A 21,894-nucleotide genomic window follows, 5' to 3' on the forward strand; every position below is an offset into this window, starting at 1 on the left:
TAGCACCTATTATACCTCTTGGTTTGGGGCATTTGCAGATATATTTGGTTCATCCGTACGTGGTTTTGCTATACTTAGCTCACTCCTATTCATAGTCACTGCAATATCTATCCTCCTGCAGACATAGCTATGATCTTGTGAGTTCAGTAGAAATTGGTACTTTATTCTAAAGCCTATGTGCAAACATGTTGGTTTCCAAGTGTATTATTTTTAAAGATTATAAATTATATTCTAGTCAGCAATGGTCTAGAACTTTGGAAGTATGTTTCCTCACATGGTATCTTATCTCATGTGCATACTATTTACCTAGCAAAGTACTTAGTTTTAGGGGCTTGAGAAGTCGGTGTATAATATCCCTTTGTTTCCTCCTGAATTCTGATACAATTAAGAAATAAGATATAAGGGAGGATATGTTCTGTGATATGATAGTGTAGTACTTTCAGTATTACTAATGGAAAATGGAGCTTTAAACTGTGACCAAATGACACTTTAATTTTCTGTGTTTCTTCAAATGCTTCCATTTCCAGATCTTGAGGTAGACCACATATTGACAAGTTTAACTCTGTAGACAAGCTGCATTTGGCACTTGAGAATAATTTTATATCTATGTTTTTTCATGTTTTGTTTTGTTTTTGAAGATGAGGAAAATAAATACTCCCAGCTTGGAATGTTAAAATATATTAGCTCCATTCAATCAAGGTTGATGGATCTATACATGTCACCTGACACAGAAAAAGAACTCAACTGAGATAGTCAGATTGCCAGGATATTGTTGTACAGGAAGTTCTTCCAGGTGGGAAACAGAAACCAGGGAAAGGTGGCTCCCTACACATTACATCTGTTTGAAATTCCAAATTCCCCTCCTGTTAGCCAGATGAACAACTAGGAGTAGAACAAAAGAACTGTGACAACCTAGTAAGTTTTTCTTTTTCCTTTTCTATCAACCACCAAGGTATGATGCACTATTTTATCATGTTCTCTCTTCTAGCATTGCATTCTTTTAAATTCCATAAAGAAATTCTTATGCTTCCTAAGCCTGAGAGACAAAACGCGTTCTATTAGCTCATTATTTCCTACTCTCTTTCCAATGAGTTTTTAAGCTTAAGAATGAAGATGGGAGAAAGAAGTCTACAGCTCTCATAATTCCTCCACTGTGGTCTGTAATTGGTATACATGCTATAAATCTACTAGTGACAAATTGAACTTTTATGCCTTCTACCACCCTCTTTCAGCAACCCCCATGCCCAGTCACTACAGGTTTGAAAATTAAATGCAGGTTACCTGTGTTACCTGATGTTAGTGGTGAAATGGCTTCCCCTATAATACCTCACATCAGATATTACCCGCAGAACATTTAAATTAACCTTTGATTCATTACATTTCTTAATATTTAAATTCAAATGCCAACCAAAGCTGGAACATTGGGTGTTACTTTTAATACCTTGAAACACAATAGGAAACACTGATTACTGTAATGCTGAAATCTCTATGAATGGTATTTAAAAATCACTGCCTCTATGGTAACCAAGCAAATTCTTATTCTCTATTATCAGAGTCTGTTAAAGCATTTCTCTTTATCTTAGATTGGTTCTTTATATGATTTTTATTCATTTCCTATAAAATGTCTTTTCACATATAGGTGTTTTTATTGAGTTTCTTGTTCCTGAATCAGTGAATATTCAGATGCTTTAGTAAACTGTAGTGAGTCTTAGCAATCAACATGTGATATAATTATAGTAAAACCAGTTTGTAAAATTTCATAGAAATATACCTTGAACATTGCCATTTCAGCTGATTTTCTGAAATTTAACCATCAACAGTCAATAATGTTCATGTGAATAATTCACTATATGGACTGATTGTAATCAGTTTTAAATGTCAAATGGTTTTACCTCAATTATCTACCATGGTCATAGTTTTCTATCCTATGTTAATTAGGTATGTATGCACAAAGTATAGATTCCCAGTGTTAATCAGAAGCATAACCATTAGTTTTCATTAGATTATGCGTTCAGTCCTTATTCTGGATATTCAATAAATAAATAACCAGCTAGCATATACTGCACATGCTGTGTATGAGATAGCCATAACCTTATATTATAGATTATTTATTCCTTATTCTCTTTCTTCTCCTTCTTTTCTTTCTCCTTCTGCTTCTCCTCTTCTTCATGTGAAGCATCTAAAATAATACACCAACATACCCCAAACCACTGAAGTTTAGAAAAATTGATACATGCCTTCTACACTTAGGTTTGTTTTCATTTTATGCTGATTTGCTCAACATATCTCAATAAAATACTTATATGGTTATTAATGCATGTATCAGCTTTAGAACCAGCTGTTGGTTTTCTATTACAATAAAGAACAAATTTGTTCTTCAAACTATGTCCTAATTTTTCCAAACCTATTGGATGATAATCTATTATTCTCTATGTTCTTACTACTAAACTCTATATAACTCACAGCCACACTTAAACATTTATTTCACAAACCATAGCATTATTTTAAATTATATCTTTTAAAGTAAGAACATTTAAATATCTGTCTGTTGCTCTAACATCTTTCTCACTTTATTTTTTTCAATGACAGGAAAGGAAAGAAGAAAAGAAAGATAGAAAGAAAGAAGAAAAAATATAGCCTTATTATTCTAGACTAGCCCTTTATATTTGTGAAGTTTACCTGTTGGGGACTAATATTCAGGACTTTTAATGCCACCAGTAGAATTTAAATCAAGGGAAGACCATGGATGGCTATCAGATACATCTTCCATAAATATCTATGAGATGAAGCATGATCTAAAGACAGTGCCCAGTAATAAAGTCCATTGAAAAAATTGCCTTGATAGTAGAGCTAGAAATCTTGGCTGACCAGAACAGGTGTACTTCCCTCACATGGATAAAGCAGAGAAATATAAATGAGAACACTCTAAAGAACAGGATGGTGTCTTTATAGAGGTGCAGCTCTGACAAAGGAACACACCTGGACTGGTATTCATTTGTGACAAAGAAAGAAAATGGAGATAGAAGAAGGGGTTGCCTCCCTTTGTTAAAGCTGACATAAGAGAGTTCAAGAGGTAACCCCCCATAAGGACAAGAACTTAAAAAGGTTACTCTGATCGCTTTTGGGTATTGCACATTGTGCTATATTCTGAGCTTTAGCCTTACTTGCCCTTAGGTTCACTGTATTTTGACTGAACATTTTGAAGGCAATAGAGAATCTATGTGAGCAAAGCATTTAACCTTGCAAGTTTCCATTGTCTTCTCTGGAAAATAAAGGTTAGGAACAAGAAAGAACGAGATCATTTACAAATATATATATATTTATGTATATGTATATATATATAGTGTTAAATGTTGTACTGTGCATCAAAAGTCAGGAGGCAAAAATAAAAATTCTAGGTTGAAAAAAATTCTAGGTTAAATAAAATATCTATGAATGAAATCTTAAAACTCAAATGGCTCTCTTGCCCTATTGATTTCTCAGAACAACTCTGGAAAACATAATGGGAACATATTTGCCCAATATTTGATACTTAAATAATAGGTGGACTGAGTCAGAAACCTAATTTCCTGTTTCCTGATAGACATTTTTCCCCTTGACTTCTGAAGTAAGACACTCACAATGTCTTTTATTCCTATTAATGACTTATTTACATTGCATACACACATTTGTGTCCTATAATCATCACCTGGGGTGTCATGGTTGGCGTGATCTTATTTTCATTTTTATGTACTGCATAGAGACACCCAGGATTAAAGATGAAGTGACTTGATGCACTGACTAGTAATATCGTAGGGAGATTAGGAACTTTTGTCAGTGTGATATTACTTCCTTCTAGTACTTAATTATAAAGTATACATTCCAGCTAAACTGCAGAAATGACATAAATAAAAGAAGTGGGATTATGAAAGATAAAATTTTAAATTAACTCTCTGGTCTGCAGGTCAGGAGACAAAAGTACCTTCTCTCATACATCTTTTGTGACGGATGTTATTTTATAAGGAAATTGCTCCCTGAAATGGTATTTTTTTTGTGACAAAGTATGTTTTTCCCAGAATTTATTTATCCATTTCTTTTAAAGAAAAGCAAGAACAACAACAGAAAGCTAGAGTAGAGTCCCTGTTATTGACCTCCTTTTAGAAAGGATTGTTGAATTACAAACTTAAAGCCTTAAAATTTGTAGGGATAGGAACAGAATAGGAAGAGCAATGAACAGCAATGCCCAAAGAGTTACTGCAGATACATTTCTGTATCCCAATGGGAACTCTGCAAGATACTTTCATATGTGAGTTGAAGAATGCCCCCCCCCCCAGTGGTGCTGGTGATTTTTGCCTATAATCCTAGCTATTCAGGAGGCTGAAATCTAAGGAAACTGTGAAACTCTTATCTCCACTTAACCACCAAAAGCCTAGAAATGAATCAGTGGCTCAAGTGGTAGAGTACTATCCATGAGCAAAAAAGTTTGGAGCCAATGCTGAAGACTTTAGTTCAAGCCCTAGTACTGGCAAACACACACAGAGGAGAATATTCCCATTATGAAACTCCTGAAGTGTCATCTGTAAAGGCACGTATCTAGTTAACCATTGAAGGCTTCTTCCAATTTTTCTAGGTCCTGAGACTCACTGAGTCTAAAGCCATAATATGTGAGCTATCAGGAGCACCCAGCCATGAAAGAGGATCCATCAGAGCTTGCCCACATACCTGAAAGGAACCTTTGGTTCACTTCCCATAAATATCTCAGGTCATTTGCTAACCTAATGTTGGTTGTAGCAACCTTGTTAAAGACAACTCGTAATTAGGTCAGATATCTATAAAGGCATCATAGAATGAGAATTGAACATACTCCAGTTATCCTCTAGGCAAAAACATTTATTCTGCAAATGAAATGTGTCCAAACCCAAGAAGATAAGTGTCTTACCCAAGGTTAAAAGGTTTGTTAGTAGCATATCTGGGACTAAAGCCCTGACTGACCACCAGGACCAGTGCTTCGGTCAAATTCAATACATGTGGTTAAAACATATGGCAGAATTCTCATCTGTCTAGTTCTGACCCAAGGGGGGAACTATATTTGTTACCTTTTAAATTACATTACTACCTTTCCATACATGCTAGGTTCATGGAAATTGATGATTTAGGATGTTTACGTACAGAAAAATGAGTAGATTGGGGTGCAAAGAAGACCATGCTTAGCAGGGAGAATTAAGTTGGAAAGTACATAATCATGAGAATTTGGCTGGTATTTGTAACCACCAGTGAAATAAATAACAGCAGCTTATTGGTCAAAAGAGGCACATAAATTTAGAGACACAGTTCTGAGTCAGGACATGAGTCTTCAGTGAAATTTAGAGTTTGGGTGTGCCCCTTGATTGCAAGGAGAGACTTTTAAAGAGAAAAGTGGATTAACATAATCACAGTTAATTAGGTTAATGCAAAAGCAGAAAATAGAATTGATTATATCATTGAGGATTTAGAGATATAAAGGCCAATCAGAAAAATATTGTATGCATAAATTATTTCACATATATCTTAGGAAGATGGAAGGAATACTATTTTATCTTTCTTTTTAAAATTTTTTTATTGTCTGGGTAATATATAGAGGGGTTACAGTTACGTTTGCCAGGTAGTAGGTGCATTACTTCTCACACATTGATACCAATTCTCATGTTTTTGTCCCCATTTCCATCTCCCCATCCCCTCCCAATTATCTTGTTTCCCCCTGTTCCCTTTCCTATTTCAAACAAACATATATACAATATACTAGGTAACAAAGTCAGATATAATAACAATATGAGATTAACAAAAGGGCAACAAAAGAGAAGAGAAATAACATAGTACATTAAGAAAAACAATCACACAAGATAAAGCTCTTCTTTCTATATCCTGGAGAACCTTCCATTTAGTCTCATGCTATATGACCTATGTATCTAGGTTTTGAGCTATTGTAATCCTCTGCTAGGAGAGTCCTAGATGTGTACCAATTATTACAAATAAGGGAGACCATTGAGTCTGTGTTCCTTTAGGTATGGCTTACTTCACTTAATATGATTTTTCCAAGTCTTTCCATTTCCTTACAAATAGGGCAATGTCATTCTTTCTGATGGCAGCATAGCATTCCATTGTGCATAAAAGTACTACAACTTCTTGATCCAATTATCTACTGAGGAGCATCTGGGTTGGTTCCATAGCTTCACTATGGTAAATAGTGCCACAATGAACATCGTTGTGCTACTGGCTTTAGTATGTCCTTGTTTTCTGGACATTTGGGTAAATACCAAGGAGTGGAATTGCTTGGTCATATGGGAACTCTATGTTTAGTCTTTTGAGGAACTGCTGTACTGCTTTCCATAATGGTTGGACACGTTTATACTCCCATAAACAGTGTAGTAGCTATCCCTCCTGGCCACAACCCCACCAGCATGTTATTAGATTTCTTGATCATTGCCATTCTAACTTGAGTAAGGTAGAATCTCCAAGTTGTTTTGACTTGCATTTCTTTTATGGCCAGAGATGTCAAGCATTTCTTCATGTGTCTATAGGCCATTCTTATTTCTCTTCAGAGAAGTCTCTCTTTAAGTCTTTAGCCCACCTTATAATGAGATGGTTGTTTCTTTGAGGATTTGTTTTGGAAAGATTCAATCTCTTTAGCTATAGATATATTTTAGGTATGAGACCTTTGTCTATTGTATGGCTCATGAATATCTTCTCCCACTCTACGGGCTTTCTATTTTACTTCCTTTGCCATACCCCTTTATGCTAAAGGCTCTGAAGTAACTAGGAATCCACGGAACATTCCTCAGTATAATAAAGGCTGTGAATGACAAACCTACAGCTAACATTATACATAATGGCAAAAAGCTAAAGCTGTTTCCTCTAAAATCAGGAACAAGACAAGGATTCCCACTCTCTTACTCCTCTTTAATATCATATTAGTATTCCTAGTCAGAGCAATAAGGCAAGAAGCAAGCATAAAGGGGATCCAAATAGGGAAAGAGGAAGTGAAACTTTACCTTTTTGCAGATGACATGGTTCTGTATTTAAAGAACCCTGTAGACTCTATTTCCAAGTTGCTTGACGCAATTGGAAACTTTGGCAAAGTAGCAGGGTATAAAATTAACCCTCAATAATCTACTACTTTCTTGTAATCCAACAACAACAAGAGTGAGGCAGAAACCAGGAAGGCAATTCCTTCTGTAATAGCCTCAAAGAAAATAAAGTACTTAGGAATTAACTAAGATTGTAAAGGACCTTTATGATGAAAACTTTAAAACCTAAAAAAGGAAATTAAAACAGAACTGAGGAAGTGGGAAAACCTCCCATGCTCTTGGATTGGAAGAATTAACATCGTGAAAATGACACTCTTGCCAAGGTCTATCCACAGATTCAATGCAATATGCATCAATATTCCAATGTAATTCTTTAAGGAAATAGAAGAAGCAATAAAGCAATACAAAATTTCATATGGAAGGAAAGCTTCATAGTTTTAGTGTGTGTGTGTGTGCTTGTGTGTGTGTGTGTGTGTGTGTGTGTGTGTGTGTGTGTGTGTGTGTGTTTGCTGTTACTGGGACTTAAACTTGGACTTTTTGCTTAAGCTAGCACTCTGGGAGCCAGGAGTTTGGCCTAGTGGTAAAGAGTTTGCCTAGCATGCGCAAAGACCTGAGTTTGATTCCTCAGTATCACATAAATAGAAAAAACCAAAAATGGTGCTATTGCTCAAGTAATAGATCTCTAGCATTGAGAAAGCCCAAGGAGAGCTGTGTTCTAGCCCCAGGACTGGCAAAAAAAATAATCAATTAAACAACAAATAAAAACTATAAAAACTAGCAGTCTGGAGGAAATAGGCAATTGGATTTGTTTGTTTCTTCTAATTTCTGATTTCAGCCTCCTGAGAAGCTAAGATTATAGGTATGAGTAATTGTGCATGGCTACAGACTTTGAGTTTTAAGGTCCATGTATTCTTTTATCATTCATTAATTTATTTGTTTCCTAGAACTTTGGTTTGAACACTTAGGGCCTAGCATTTGCTAAGCAATTTTTTGCCACTTGAACAAGGTGTCTAGCCCCTTTTTGCATTGATAATTTTGAGGTCATGTGCCCTATTAAGTTCCTAGCCTTGGCTAGTATCCTCCAACATGTTCTTGTACTATTGTACTTGTACTTGTGGATGACAGAGGCATGGAACCTCATGGATTTCTTTGTGCTGACCTGATAGCATGATCTGTCTCTCTCCTACTCCTCAGTAACATTTCAGGTATGACTATATTGACTCTATCCAGCAATCCTCATATGTTCTTGATTGTAGTACAACATAGGCAATAAAAATTTATATTTCTCCCATATTATTGCAGCAAGGACATGCCATTAAAAAAAGCCTGTCACATAAACTATGTATTATCACCTAGACTGCCTCTTATTGATCCCTTCCCATCCTTGAACATCACCACACTAGTGGTTTGAATTAGGATCTTTTTGACTAAAATGTTAAGTGTGTATCCAAACTAAAAGGGTCATGCTGGATTGTGTGATATTATTTGATACAAAAAGCACTTATTCCAGGTTAGTGTAATTAATGATTTGGTAATCAATGACTGTCTCTGGTATTGATTCTATGGAATGTAAAAGAACAAGCCAGCAGATGATGATCAGAATAAACACAAGAAAAAGAGGGGGGATGGCAGGGACAAGTTATTTCTTTTTTTAATATTTTTATTGTAATTAATGCAAGGGTTACATGATATTTTCCAGAGAGAAGGTGCATTCATTCACATGTATTGATACCCTTTCACATGTCTGGCCATCTTGTCCTAGATTTATGTGCCAGAGTTAACTTCTATGAAATTTATTTATTTTAGATAAATAGTGAACTATATTGAATTATTTTTTTAATATTGCTAATTGGATAACTTAAAATAATTGATGTGATTTGAGTCAGAGGCCGTTAGCTAAGATTTCTGCTCAAGTGAATATCAGACAGTGTATTTCACTTGTAGCATCTTATCATTGAGCCATTTTGACTTCATTAAAGTTAAAGAGAAGACATTTCTGGACTTGCAATTAGGAAGTGAGTGGATAAAAGGAACTGAGTAGGTAAAATTGATCATGAAGTCAATAAGTCTTTTGCGGTCTTTGCCTCATCATTTGGCTATTGATTGAAATGACATGTCCTTAGTTGTATCATATTCCTATATTTGCTATTGAGCATTCTGAAATATATTACAATATAAATGTGATATAATTAATATAAATGTATTATATAGTTCAAATTGAATACAAGTAGAAATGGTTTGGATAAGTTAGCCAAATTAAATGGTTTTTGGAACTTTTCAGTAAATTCATGTTTGCCTTTTGTGGATATCTACAAAAACAGTTGCATAGTCTATGGTTTTCAAATGTTACACCAGGAAAAGAATCAGGTCCTCAGTTTTTTAGAAATGTTTATTATAATCAAAGAGAAATACCAGGATTTTCTCTACTCAAAACTTGGTGTGTTTTCTTTTGAACTAAGTCTCTCTGATTAGTGAAGTAGATGCTGATTTTACTGTTCTCATTGAATCTTATAAAACAGATCAACAAATGTGTGTGTGTGTGTGTGTGTGTGTGTGTTCAGATTCCACCTTAAGTGAACACTGTATTTTAAACTAAGTTGTTTCAACTCAACCTAATAAAACCATGGGGCTTATGACTGGGAAAGTGAAACCTGGTTTTACTGTATGTGAAATGGTTTAAATGTTCATACAAAATTGAATTTCACTTCATTTATTCTCAAATGAATTGGCATACTGCTTATTTGTTTTCTGTTCTTGGTCTTGACAAGTTTAAGCACTAGGACATTTAATGGAAGAATGCAGCTATTATTCAAGGTCCTCTTATAAAAACTATTCTACCAAGTGGTTTGGGAGTAAAAGAAATTTTTCACTATTTTATGCCAGGAAAATGAATCCTGCCTTACTGAAGACCCAAGAGATGAGAGCAGGATGGAAAAAAAAATTAGCTACAGCATGTTGTGGGAAGTTGGCAAATTGAATTCGAAGTATCTTCGGGGCTTTGTTAAAGAAAAACCTCTGACTTGGTGAGGGTTATCATACTAAAGTCTTCTTTTTATAATTTAAGGTTTGAAAGTTTTATAATACTTCAGTGCCGTAGGTCCCCAGTGAAGAATCATGAGTCAGCATAAAGGAAATGAGAAACACAGGTGTATTTTTTTCGTTGTTTATTTGTGGGGAGGGGCATTTTACTTTGTTTCATGCTAGACTGGTACTCGAACTTAGGGCCTAGGTACTGTCATCTATTTTTGTTGCTGTTGTTTCTGGTGGCTAGTTGGAAATAAGAGTCTCACAGATTTTCCCACTCATGCTAGATTTGAAAAATGATCCTCAGTTCTCAGGCTCCCAAGTAGTTAAGCTGACTGGTGTGAACCACCAGCACTTTACTACAAATAGATTTTAATCCATGACAGTGGCTCTCATTTTGCGGTTTCTTTACATATCATTCTATGTTACCTGCAATTAAAAATCCCTCTTCCTATTTCTCTCCTGTCTGAGAAATCTATGCAGAGAGAAGACCTGAAGCAACAGAAAGATAGACACGTCAACATGGCTCGTTTATTCCCCAGTGAACTTATATGACCCTCGCAGGGGATTCTTTTCATTTTGTTCATACACCTTTTCACATACTCCGTTACACAAGCAAAAACCCTTGAAACTCCGTCTGTCACATGGAAATAAAAGAAAGAAACATACTTGCTCCTTTTACCTGGTCAGAGTATCATACATGATTTTCTTCTATCTCTTTGTTCTCTTTCAAGGTCAATGGGAGGAAATATCAGGCTTCTTGTGTGTTATCCAGCAGGTTTGGAATTACATAAAGTCTGAGGCTTATGTAGTTTCCTTAGCCAAAAGAGTCATCTATTAACACTTGTAATGGAGGGTAAGGTAAGAGCAGGTGGAGAAATCTGCATAGTAAGGATAGTAACAGCATAAAACAAATCTGCCTGAAGGCAGAACTTAGAGATATGCTGGTGAAGAGAACTGGACAGTTAGATAAATGACCATTTTTTATTGTAACCCTTTTCATCTGATAAGGGAGGAATCTTTCAGAATGTCAACGTTTTCCTATACATTTTATATATTTTTTAAGTTTCTTTTTCTAGTGTATTTGGCTTTCAAAATCCTTTCTATTTTAGCCTTCACCTTATTTTGTCTTTGGAAAATGTTAAATCCATCAAGTTGTAAGAATTGATAGAGTCATATATACAAGGCACAAAAAGTAATAAACATTTTACAAGTAAGTTGCAGCTCTTCACCAGTGCTCAGAGCCCCTTTCTGCTTTCACAGAGGGATTTGTGTGAATTGTAAATTAAGGCTTCTTGCTTGGGAGTGCATCCTCTCTTATTACAAGGTCATTTTGTGAGAGCTGTAGGTGAGAAAATCACAGAGGAGTGCTAAACATTTCTGACCTCACTTCTAGATGCAAACCATTCACCACAACATATTATCTGCAAACATGAATTGATACGTGTGTGTGTGTGTGTGTGTGTTTAACATGATCCTCCTTTTCTCTTGATACACATAGACACACACTCACAGAGCCCAACATGCATTACCCGCAACTGCCTATCAAAAATCAAATGATACATAAATAAAACGATGATTTTTTTTCACTCCATTCTTGTTTAGTCTGAGTCTGCTGCAAAGCAAGGAGTGACAAATAGGAATAGTCGGGATGTGCATGAGCAATCACAGCTAATGATGGGAAATTTAAATAAGGAAAAATCGTTTTAGACTAATTATTTTGTGTTTTCACTTCAGAGATAACAGACAGGGTGCTGTTTGTATGTGAGATAAAGAATGGGGGGAAGAAATCTCTGGCATTATTATATAACTTGAGTCTTGTCTAGCTAGAAAGTCAGACATGGTGGTATATGAGTTTAATCCCAGCTTCTTGGGAGATAGATGTAGGAGGATCATTATCTGAGGTCAGTCCTGAACAAAAGCAGCAGACTCTACCAGAGTCTACAAAGCAGAAGTGCTGGGACATGGCTCAAATTGTATTTACCTAGCAAATAAGAAGACTTTACCTCACTCCTTAGTGTTTCCAGAAAGAAAAATGAAAAAAAAATAGTTTGATACTGAACTTATTATAATATTTGTAATTCTGATTCCTTGTTTTTCAGGGTATAGATGACTTATGCAACTTTTAATCTCCCTAACTTTGGAAACTGTGGTATACATTCATCTGGTAATCAGACTAAATTGGCCATTGTCAGATGGATGGAAATACCACAAAATGAAAGAAAAAGGGAAATATTGGGGAATGGTGGATTAGAGGAAGAGAAGTGATTACAATCCTAGAAATCTCATCTGAGGACATGAGCCTGAAAGAGAACATCAGTACCGAGAGCCTGAATTGTTGTAAAAACTGTACCTTTCCAGCATATTTAATGGAATGTTACTAAAGACAAATCTGTAGTAGTCAACCCTTCAGTGTTCCCTCTTAATTTATTTATTTCTGCAGAAGGAAACCCCGTTAACCCAAGCAGATAATATATTCAAGAGCTTATATCCATGGCAAGGTTGTTTCCTAAAATTTTTTATGGGATAAATTTAGTTCAACATTTGCACATATTTACACATGAGGTCTCCATTTCAAGGTCTTTGGCTTAAGTTAAGAAAGTCATTCCCAAGCCAGGATATCTGCCAGGGCTGCAGAGTGGATTCCATATGCAATGCAAAATTTCCCTGTCTCCCAGGACAAGAAAAGGACATTGCCTCAAATGCCCCTCTTCTCCTCCTGGAATTTAAAGTTAGGTTAGGACTGCTGTGAGCCACAGGAAGCTTTCTATACAGCTAAGCCCTCTGGGTCAAGCCTCAGACCTTGACTGGCTCCCCCATGGTCTTTGCCCTCCTTTTTGTAAGCCCTGGAGATGAAGCCTACTTTCCTTTCCTTTTAAAAAAACAAAACATAACAAACACTACCCTTCTACTCTTTTCCCCCAGTGGCACCATTCTGGGATGGCACATAACTTCTTTATCTACCAGCTCCTTTCCCCCCAAAAAATTGCATACCTTTTTTCCATGAGGATTTTATAGCTAACACCTATATGCAGTGCAGGTAGGTATGAAAGGAGAGGAAGAAACAGAGAAGACATATTTCCCTTCCATTGGTATCTAATAGAAAAATATTATGCACTTGGCCTGATTCTAGATGCAGATAATGTCTTGGTGGGGAAGTAAAATTCCTATTTCTGTGTTTCATAGATGCTAGAGAAAGAAAATTATGCAAAAAGACAATTGAATCCCTCAAAGGGCTTGAAGGATAGGGAAATTTTTAGAAAATGTATGCTATTCTTTAAAATGTACACATTTCTCAGGAGGTTGCATTAGAGCAGACTTCTGAAAAGGGGGAACAGACCATGTAAAACATGGGAGCAAAACATTTGAAGGGGCAAAAATGACAGTTTTTAGACTACTCTGGCACCAGTCAGCCTGCGTTGCCTAAGAACTCATTCCCAAGAGAGTCCGTGGAAGGCGCTAGGGTCTTCCTCGATAGACTGTAGGAACTTAAGTAGAATCAGCCCAGTCATTGGATTTCAAGGGAAATCACGGGATTTTATTCCATGTATGATGGTTCACATTTAACAAGTCATCTGGAGCTAGTGGAGATGAGAACCATTTGACACTTAGCAAATCCTGTGGTTCAAGCTTCCAGTCAACACTACTCTGAATCCAAAGTCTCAGTCTCCACTCCCAGGAGATTGATGCTGTCTGGGGCATCCACCTTTTAAGGAACTAAAAAAGCAAGAATGTGTTAAAGGTAAATAGAATAAATTTAGTTGAAAATGAAAGGAAACTGGAGCGGCTCTTCATTTTGAGAAAGGCTACCAAAAGGAGTCCAATAGAAGGTTGTTTTGTTTCTTTGTTTCAGTATGGTTATTATGATTATTATATTACAGAACTTTTCCATCCCCGCCCCCCATATTTCCTACTGGGCTTTGCACTGATTGCTTGATGGCTTGTGTATGCCATTCTGGGTCTTTTCATTGGCTGAGTGGGCACCAAGACTGGAAGAAGCATTTGAGTGGGAGCCTGATACAACCTGATATGACCATCATTTTTTAATCCCTCTCTACTTACCAGTTCTTCCTTCTCTTTCTCTCAAGATTATGATTGATACATATCTTCTTGGATTAGTTTTTGAAAAGTAGTTAGATTACCAGACAATTTAGTAGGCAGTGTCATTTCCTATAATATAAGGGATATTGGGGATATGTATGTATATATGCACTAAGTACATTACATGATCACATCAAGTTTTATATTTCTTAAAATAGTGCTGATAAGCAACACAACAAGTAGATATTCTGAACTGATTTTTTTTTATTTGTTTGTTTGTTTTTTGGTAGGTTGTGGGGCTTGAACTCTGGGCCAAGGTTCTGTCCCCGAGCCCTTCAACTCAAAGCTAGTGCTGTGTCACTTGAGCACAGTGGAAGGACCCATTTTCTGGTGATTAATTGGAGATAAGAGTCTCACACACTTTTGTGACCAGGCTGGCTTTGAATAGTGCTCCTCATATCTCAGCTTCCTGAGTAACTAGGAGAACAGGCCCAGTCTGACTTGATTGTGTTTTGAATCAATTATTTTCATTTCAAATGGAAATGATTGTTTTAGAGGAATGTTGAGGCTTAGAAATGGTCCTTTGGGTTCTTTGCATAGATATACTAGGAAATACAGGTAATGTTGATGATCTTTTATATACAGAAAAGTGCTAACCGCCACAGATTCTGCCTCCCCTTATTGCTGAAGTGTGAATTTTCCTCACTGGAGTCGAGAATGGAATGTAAAATTTTACCTAGTGGAAAGAAAAAAGGAGAGTATGAATAGCTCACAAAAGGTCCATAGCTTCTGAAATATGATACTCTAGGAGAAGATAACATTTAATTTTAAACTGCTAGACTGATCCTATAAGTGCATCAATTGATAACAGATTGCTAGAATTCTGAGACCTTCCTGAGTCCTACGGAATGTATACAAGCTCTTCTAGAGAAATGAACTTTAAAAAAAAAATAAAAAAAACTCAAAAAGAGTCTCAAAACTGTGCTGATAGATGTTTGAGTTCAACACATTAAAAAAAAATGAGTATCATTTTTTTGCCACAGAGCTCTGAATTAAAGGACCCAGTAATAAATGAGTGTGCTACAGGAAACACAATAGAGAAGCAATTTGGGGCCTGAAACTATTGACCTTTAGAATGGTGAGGCTGAACAATCAGCTTTCCAATCACCTTTCCCATCTTCATGTGTGGAAAGCACAAATGTGATGAAAACGTTTTTCTACACACTTGATCCGTTCTTCTAATCTCTCTCTGAACACACATAATATAACCCTTCTCCCCATATAGAAACACATCTTGAGTAACTGAGATTGTCATGATGAGAAGAAAGAAATTAAAACTAAGGGAGGACTGACAAAGTTCTAGTTCTCCTGGGGCACATACTTATCATCTAGCCCTTGAAAATCCAAGCTTATGTAAGTTCCATTTTAAATTAATATATGCTACTATTACTTTTTGATTCCCCAACTCTGTAAGAAATTTATTCATTGGGATTATTTTTGTCTGTCTTTAACAAGGAATTTTCTAGTCTCACTTAGATAAAAAAAATTCACAAAGATAAATCTAAACACAGAACTGATTAAATATTAATTTTTATACTAAATTAGTTAATAGTTTCCTCTTTGTTCAAAGGTTTCTTCTGTGGCTCATGTTAGGGAAAAGTCAGAAAAAAGATAGTATACCCATGTCTTGTGTTTTTCATGGCCAATCTTTCCTATTCAATAAATAAGCCATTATTTAAAAATAATCTTGATGGGTAAAGATGATTTACACCTCTAATCCTAACTACTCGAAGAATGATGTTTAAAACTAGCTTTAATAGGAATATCTGTGAGACTCTAAATACACTTAAGCACCGGAAAATCAGAGAAGTAGAACTCTGACTCAAATGGTAAGAATGCTAATCTTGATTTTAAAAAATAATAAAAAAATAAACAGAGACAGCTCACAGCTCCCAGGCCTTGAAACTAAGTTCTAGGTCTGTGTGTATACACATATACACATACTCACTTCTTACTTTATCATTTACTTTTTTTATGGACCATCTTCACATTTTGTAATCTTTATTGCAATTTTTTAATAGTAAGGATGAAAACATGAATTACTGATACAGCATCACGTACAGTAGTCCATGAATTCTGATACTTTTCTATTATTGTAAAGGTGATGGACAGAGGGTTACAGTCAGATAATGAGTATATTTCCTCTTGAACAGTATCATCTCTTCCCTCACTTTCCCCCAGTGTTTCCCTCTTGTCCTCCCTCCTCACACATTGTGTAGCTCACTTTCAATATAATACCTAGTAAGTATCATTGCCACATTTGTTCACTCTCTGTCCCACCATTTCTGTACTCTCCGCTCACCCTCCCAAATAAGAACACAGTTACAGAAAACAGCAACAAAGGGGGGAAAACAGCCCTCTTGCCTCCCTTTCTTGGTGTATTTCTCAAAAAATATGTTTATATGATCTTATGCTCAGCTGTTGAGGCTGACAAATGGTCTTCTCATTTACTTTTTTATTTTACGTTTTGGCTGGGGAGAAAGGAATGAGGAGAAAACTGTCGAGTGAACTGAAAAGACATGGGAAATGAGGAACATATAACACATTGTCTAACTCTATTATGAATCAATGTCTTCCCTTCCTGAATGTTTAAATAGAACCTATGGATGTCCAGTATCTCCTCTAATCACTTACTCTGAGAATCTTACATGTGTCCTTGAGAGACATTTCATTTTCACTTCAAACTTCAACTAGGATACAGCCTATTCCAACTTATCTCTTCATTTCTTTCTGTTTTAAAAACCATTTTTTTTCTACTGGGTGTTAGTGGCTCCTGCCTATAATCCTAGCTACACAGGAAGCCGAAATCTCAATTCAAAGCCAAGCCCAGGTACAAAAAGTCCATAAGATTCTTATCTCCAATTAACCACCAGAAAACCAAAATTGGTGCTGTGACATTTATTTTTTAATTAGCATAAATCTTGCTATCATTTTTGTTATTTTTAAAATCTTTTTTTTTAATTTTGGGGTGACAGTAGCTGGAGTTTGAACTAAGTCATTATCCTTGCTTGATGGGGATTCCTACCTCTGAGCTTCACTGCAAGTCTTGATTTTTGCTGATTATTTTTCAGATATTTTTCTTTTAGCCAGTCCTGGGCCTTAAACTCAGGGCCTGTGAACTGTCCGTGGACTTTCTCAAGGCCAGAGCTCTACTGCCTGAGCCCCAGCACCATTTCTGGCTTTTTTTCTATGCATGTGGTACCAAGGAATCAAACCCAGGTCTTGGTGCAAGCTAGGCAAGTACTCTACCACCAGGCTAACCTCCGGCCCTCTTATTTTCATTATTAAGTAACTCTTATTAGATACCTTTCTCTCATAAACCTTCCACTGTAACATCTCAATATCCCAAACAACTATTTACTAGTCACCTAGAATACAGTACATTTCAGTATTTCATTTATTTGAGATCCTAGAAATGTTCTGCTGTAAACTTTAATATGTATGTGTATATGGAAAATATTTATTGTGTGTCATTTAATCTACTTGTATGGAAAGCATTAGGAATGAGAATGTGTATACTATGTATATTTCTCCACAGGCATATTGCCTCCGTGATGATATTTAATAGCTCTAAGGATCTTTGTGATTTTAATCACTGTCTTATAACTCACTTCTACTAACATCTTGTAAGACCTTTCAAACTTGAGGTTAAAAGAGCATTTAGTTTACATTCCATTAGAAAACCATAGCTTGTACCGTTTGCATGTCATTCCATAGGACTTTATTGTATGTCGTGTAAGACATAACTTCTCTATATTCCCTTGTTTAGACACATATGGACAGAAATAGTCTGTGTATGGGTTGTTATTGTTATGCCAATGAATATTTAAAGATTGATGTGAAATCCAAACCAAGCAGTGAATGACTTTAGCTATGTTTGTCATGAATGGAAGAAAAACATGGGCTTCAGTTTAGCTCTCAGTATCAACTATTGAAAGTGCCATTAGTCATCGCATTTCATTCATAGGACTACTATAGGGAATAATGGAATTAATGGGAAACATTTTGTTTTAATCTTGTGCTAAGTCCTGGGGCTTGAACAATCAGGGCCTGGGCTCTGTTCCTGAGCTTCTTCTGCTCCACCATCTGGGCCACAGCACCATTTTTGACTTCGAAATAGTTTGTTGGAGATCAGTGTCTAATAGCCTTTTTTGCCAGCAGACTTTAAACTGTAATCCTCAGATCTCAGACCCTGTAGTAACTAGGATTATGGGTTTGATTCACCAACCCCTAGCTTCTCTTCTTCTCTTTGTGTTGTTGTTGTTGTTGTTTTAAGACAGAGATTACAGTATCTTTGGCTTCGTTATTTCAGGAACATTCTTTTTCATTTTTATTGATATAATAGTTATACACAGGGGTTTTATTGTAATATTTCCATACATGCATACAATATACTTTGCTTAATATCATCCTCTCTATTGCCCTCCTTCCCCTGTCCTCTTTTTCTGAGAACATGTTCTGCAGGTTTCATTGTTCTATTTTCCATATAGGCAAATAAACTTCATCAAGCATATTTACCTTTCTTCATCCTCTTCCTTCTCTCACCTACTCTTACTGGTATTTACCCCTAACAGAATCTGCTTATATTCCTATCATTCATCTTATTTAGTATTTGTGAGTTTTACTAAGCCATTATAGCATATATTTCACATATGCATAAGTATGGTTTAATCAGATTAATCTTTTCTGCTGTTTTTTTCTTTTCCTATCTCCCTACCCTCCTTTATTGAAAACACTTCAGTAACTCTTTTTATGCCATCTTCATATACATACCCCATTTACTTTGGTATTATTTATTATGTGTTATTCTTTTTCTCCTCCTCCTTCCCTTCAGCCACCAAAGTCTTCTCAGAATCACAATTATGTGTACACACACAGACACATATACATATTTGTGTATATATACATTGCAATTATACATACAATTATGCATCCAATTACAATTATGTGTATACACACGGACACACACCCCTTTTAGGTCTAAATTCTACATCAGAAAACACATTTCACCTTTTCTCAAAATCACTTTTGTTTTATTGTTTCTGTTCTGTCCATTTACAAATAGGTATGTATTTTACTTATAGATACAGATGAGAAATTGATGAGAAATAGTTAAGGATATAGATATGGAAATTAAAGATTTATGGGTGATCTAATCCTTATTATTGCTTTACTGAAACCATTTGTGGAACTTATGTCTCATAATTTAAAATCTCACAGAGCCGCTTATAAGGAAAGAATATATTAAGAGAAAGAAATGAGAGTTACAATGACAGATGCAGATTAAATTATTTTGAAAGATGAATTTGCCTAGCCACTGGCTAAAATAATATAAATAATTTTTTTTCAAAACTCCAAACCACAAGCTGTTTGTAAGGGCTGACTCCCAGGATATATTTTGCATATTTATACGGGCTTATTTTGTTTTGTACTTGTAAAACTACTCAGGGGGGAATGCTGGCTCTAATGTGCTCTTTTCACCCCTTCCTCTTGCATGCTATCCTTTCTTTGTAGAAACATCATACCAAGTTGTCAACATTTCAATTTGGTATTTCCCAGCATGAGCCTTGAGCATAGAAACTCATAAACATTATCTTCACTTAAGAATGAGGATGTTTTTAAACAGAATCTTGATTTTCTTATAGGAAATAAACACAACCACAGCACTGAATAGCCTCTCTCATTTCACAACAATGAACTTTCTGCTTATGTCACAGGGTACACTAGAAGGTTATTAATGTAAAGGCAGAGGTTCTTAACATAGATTGGCACCATTGAAGATAAGATTTGTTGTTTACCTCTGAGAGATGCCACAGGCAATGTAGGAGGACATAAGGCGGCACCCACACAACTTAACACTAAGGGAGAAAAGGGCAGTTTGGAGAGTAAGTTCTCGCAACACTCCAAATGTAACCCTCATCTTCTCATGTCAAATACCCCTAAAACTTGGCTCCACAAAATTGTTTCCATGTATACTTAATACTCCTCTCCTCCTGCTTTCAGGAATTCTACTGTTTCCATGCCTAGGCCTTTCCAAAGGTTACATGTGCTTATCTGTCTTCTATTCTAACATCTTCCTTGTTTTGTCTTTCTTTTTTCTATGTGTTCTCCCTTTCTCTTAGTATGGAATCATTTTATTACTCATTAGAGAGGGTTGATTTTTTAAATTTATTTTTTGTTAGCTGTGAAGCCTGAACTCTGAGCGTAGGCACTATCCCTGAGCTCTTCAGCTCAAAACTACTACCCTATCCCTTGAGCCACAGCACTGCTTCTGGTGTTCTGGTGATTAATTAGAGATGAAAGTCACATGGACTTTAGTGCTTTGAACCTTGATACTCAGATCTCAGCCTCCTGAGCTCTTTGAACCTTGATACTCAGATCTCAGCCTCCTGAGCTAGGATTACAGGTGTGAGCCACCGCACCCACCTTAGATATGAGTTTTGGCATACACACATGCACACACACACACACACACACACACACACACACACACGCGTGCGCGCGCAAACAACTAAAATCATACCTTCTAAGGTCACCAGGGCTTGTAAAACACAGCTTGCTTTCTCAGTCTACTCTTAAAATGTGTGATGCATGATCATTTTCTGGATAGAGAGGAATGAAGGATCATGAAAAAGTAGCAAGAAAATTAGAAAGTTGGAAAGAAATACATAACAATGAGCAATAGCTAGTCACCTAACCAATGCTATCAGTTGTCTGCTCCTACAAGTGAAGCACATTATCAAAGATGTTTATTTCCAAGTCTATTCAAGTTCTTTAGAAGTCCCCTTCCCTAATTATCACCCAGTAGCATGTCATAAAATCAAACAAACAACCACAAAAACAAAAACTTCCCAGTCAGCATCAGCGAAATTAGTGCCTATACTTGATGTCTGTTTAGTCAATTGAATGCTGATCCATACGCCAAGTTACTCCCGGAAAGGACACCATCGTGCTTCCTAATAGAAAGATTCAGTCACTGAGTCTTGAACTGTTCCTCCTTCTCATTTGAATACACAAGAGGAAGCAGACCAGAGTTCATTACCTGGGCTCACTTCCCATCATGTTCATCCATGGACAATGTGATCTTCCAATACATTACTTTTCCACATCATCCCTAAAATGAAGGTACTTGCTGTAATTTCCATGTGTGGTTGTCATGTAAGGGATCATAAGATTCGGGTGATATTTATTTATTTATTAATATTTTTTATTGTAATTAATAAAAGGGTTACATGATATTTGCCAGATAGAAGGTGCATTAATTCACATACATTGATACCCTTTCACATGTCTTGGTCCCCATTACCCTCCCTCCCACCCCCCCATCTTGGTTTTCCCCCTTCCCTATCCAATTTCAAATAACCAAATACAAATATATCCAATATATCAGAAAACAAAGTGAGATACTGTAACAATATGACATAACCAAGGGACAGCAAAAGAGATGAGAGATAACATAGTACATTAAGGACAACAATCATTCATTATATGGCTTTTGTTTCAATATCCTGGAGGTCCTTTCACTTAGCTTCATACTATATGGCCTTATGTATCAAGATTTTGCTCTATTACAAATCTCTGCTAGTAGATCCCAGGGTTTCTACTGATTATGACAAATGAGGGATATTTAGTAGTAAATAGCAGTATGTACTTACTATTATTATCGCTACCTATTCTTTTGACTCCTTGGTATGAATGCTAATAGTCAGATGATGCTAAGTTACAT

The 21,894-nt window shown here is 36.1% G+C and overlaps 1 protein-coding gene across 2 annotated transcripts in view; it reads left to right on the plus strand.

Annotated features, from left to right (window-relative positions):
* Lsamp (limbic system associated membrane protein) overlaps positions 1-21,894 on the plus strand; it is a 623,669-nt gene that overhangs the window by 130,606 nt on the left and 471,169 nt on the right. The gene's annotated exons all lie outside the window — the stretch shown is intronic.

This window comes from Megascapheus bottae, chromosome 1, assembly GCF_031878675.1.
Source record: "Megascapheus bottae isolate mThoBot1 chromosome 1, mThoBot2.hap1, whole genome shotgun sequence".
Classification (NCBI taxonomy): Eukaryota; Metazoa; Chordata; class Mammalia; order Rodentia; family Geomyidae; genus Megascapheus; species Megascapheus bottae.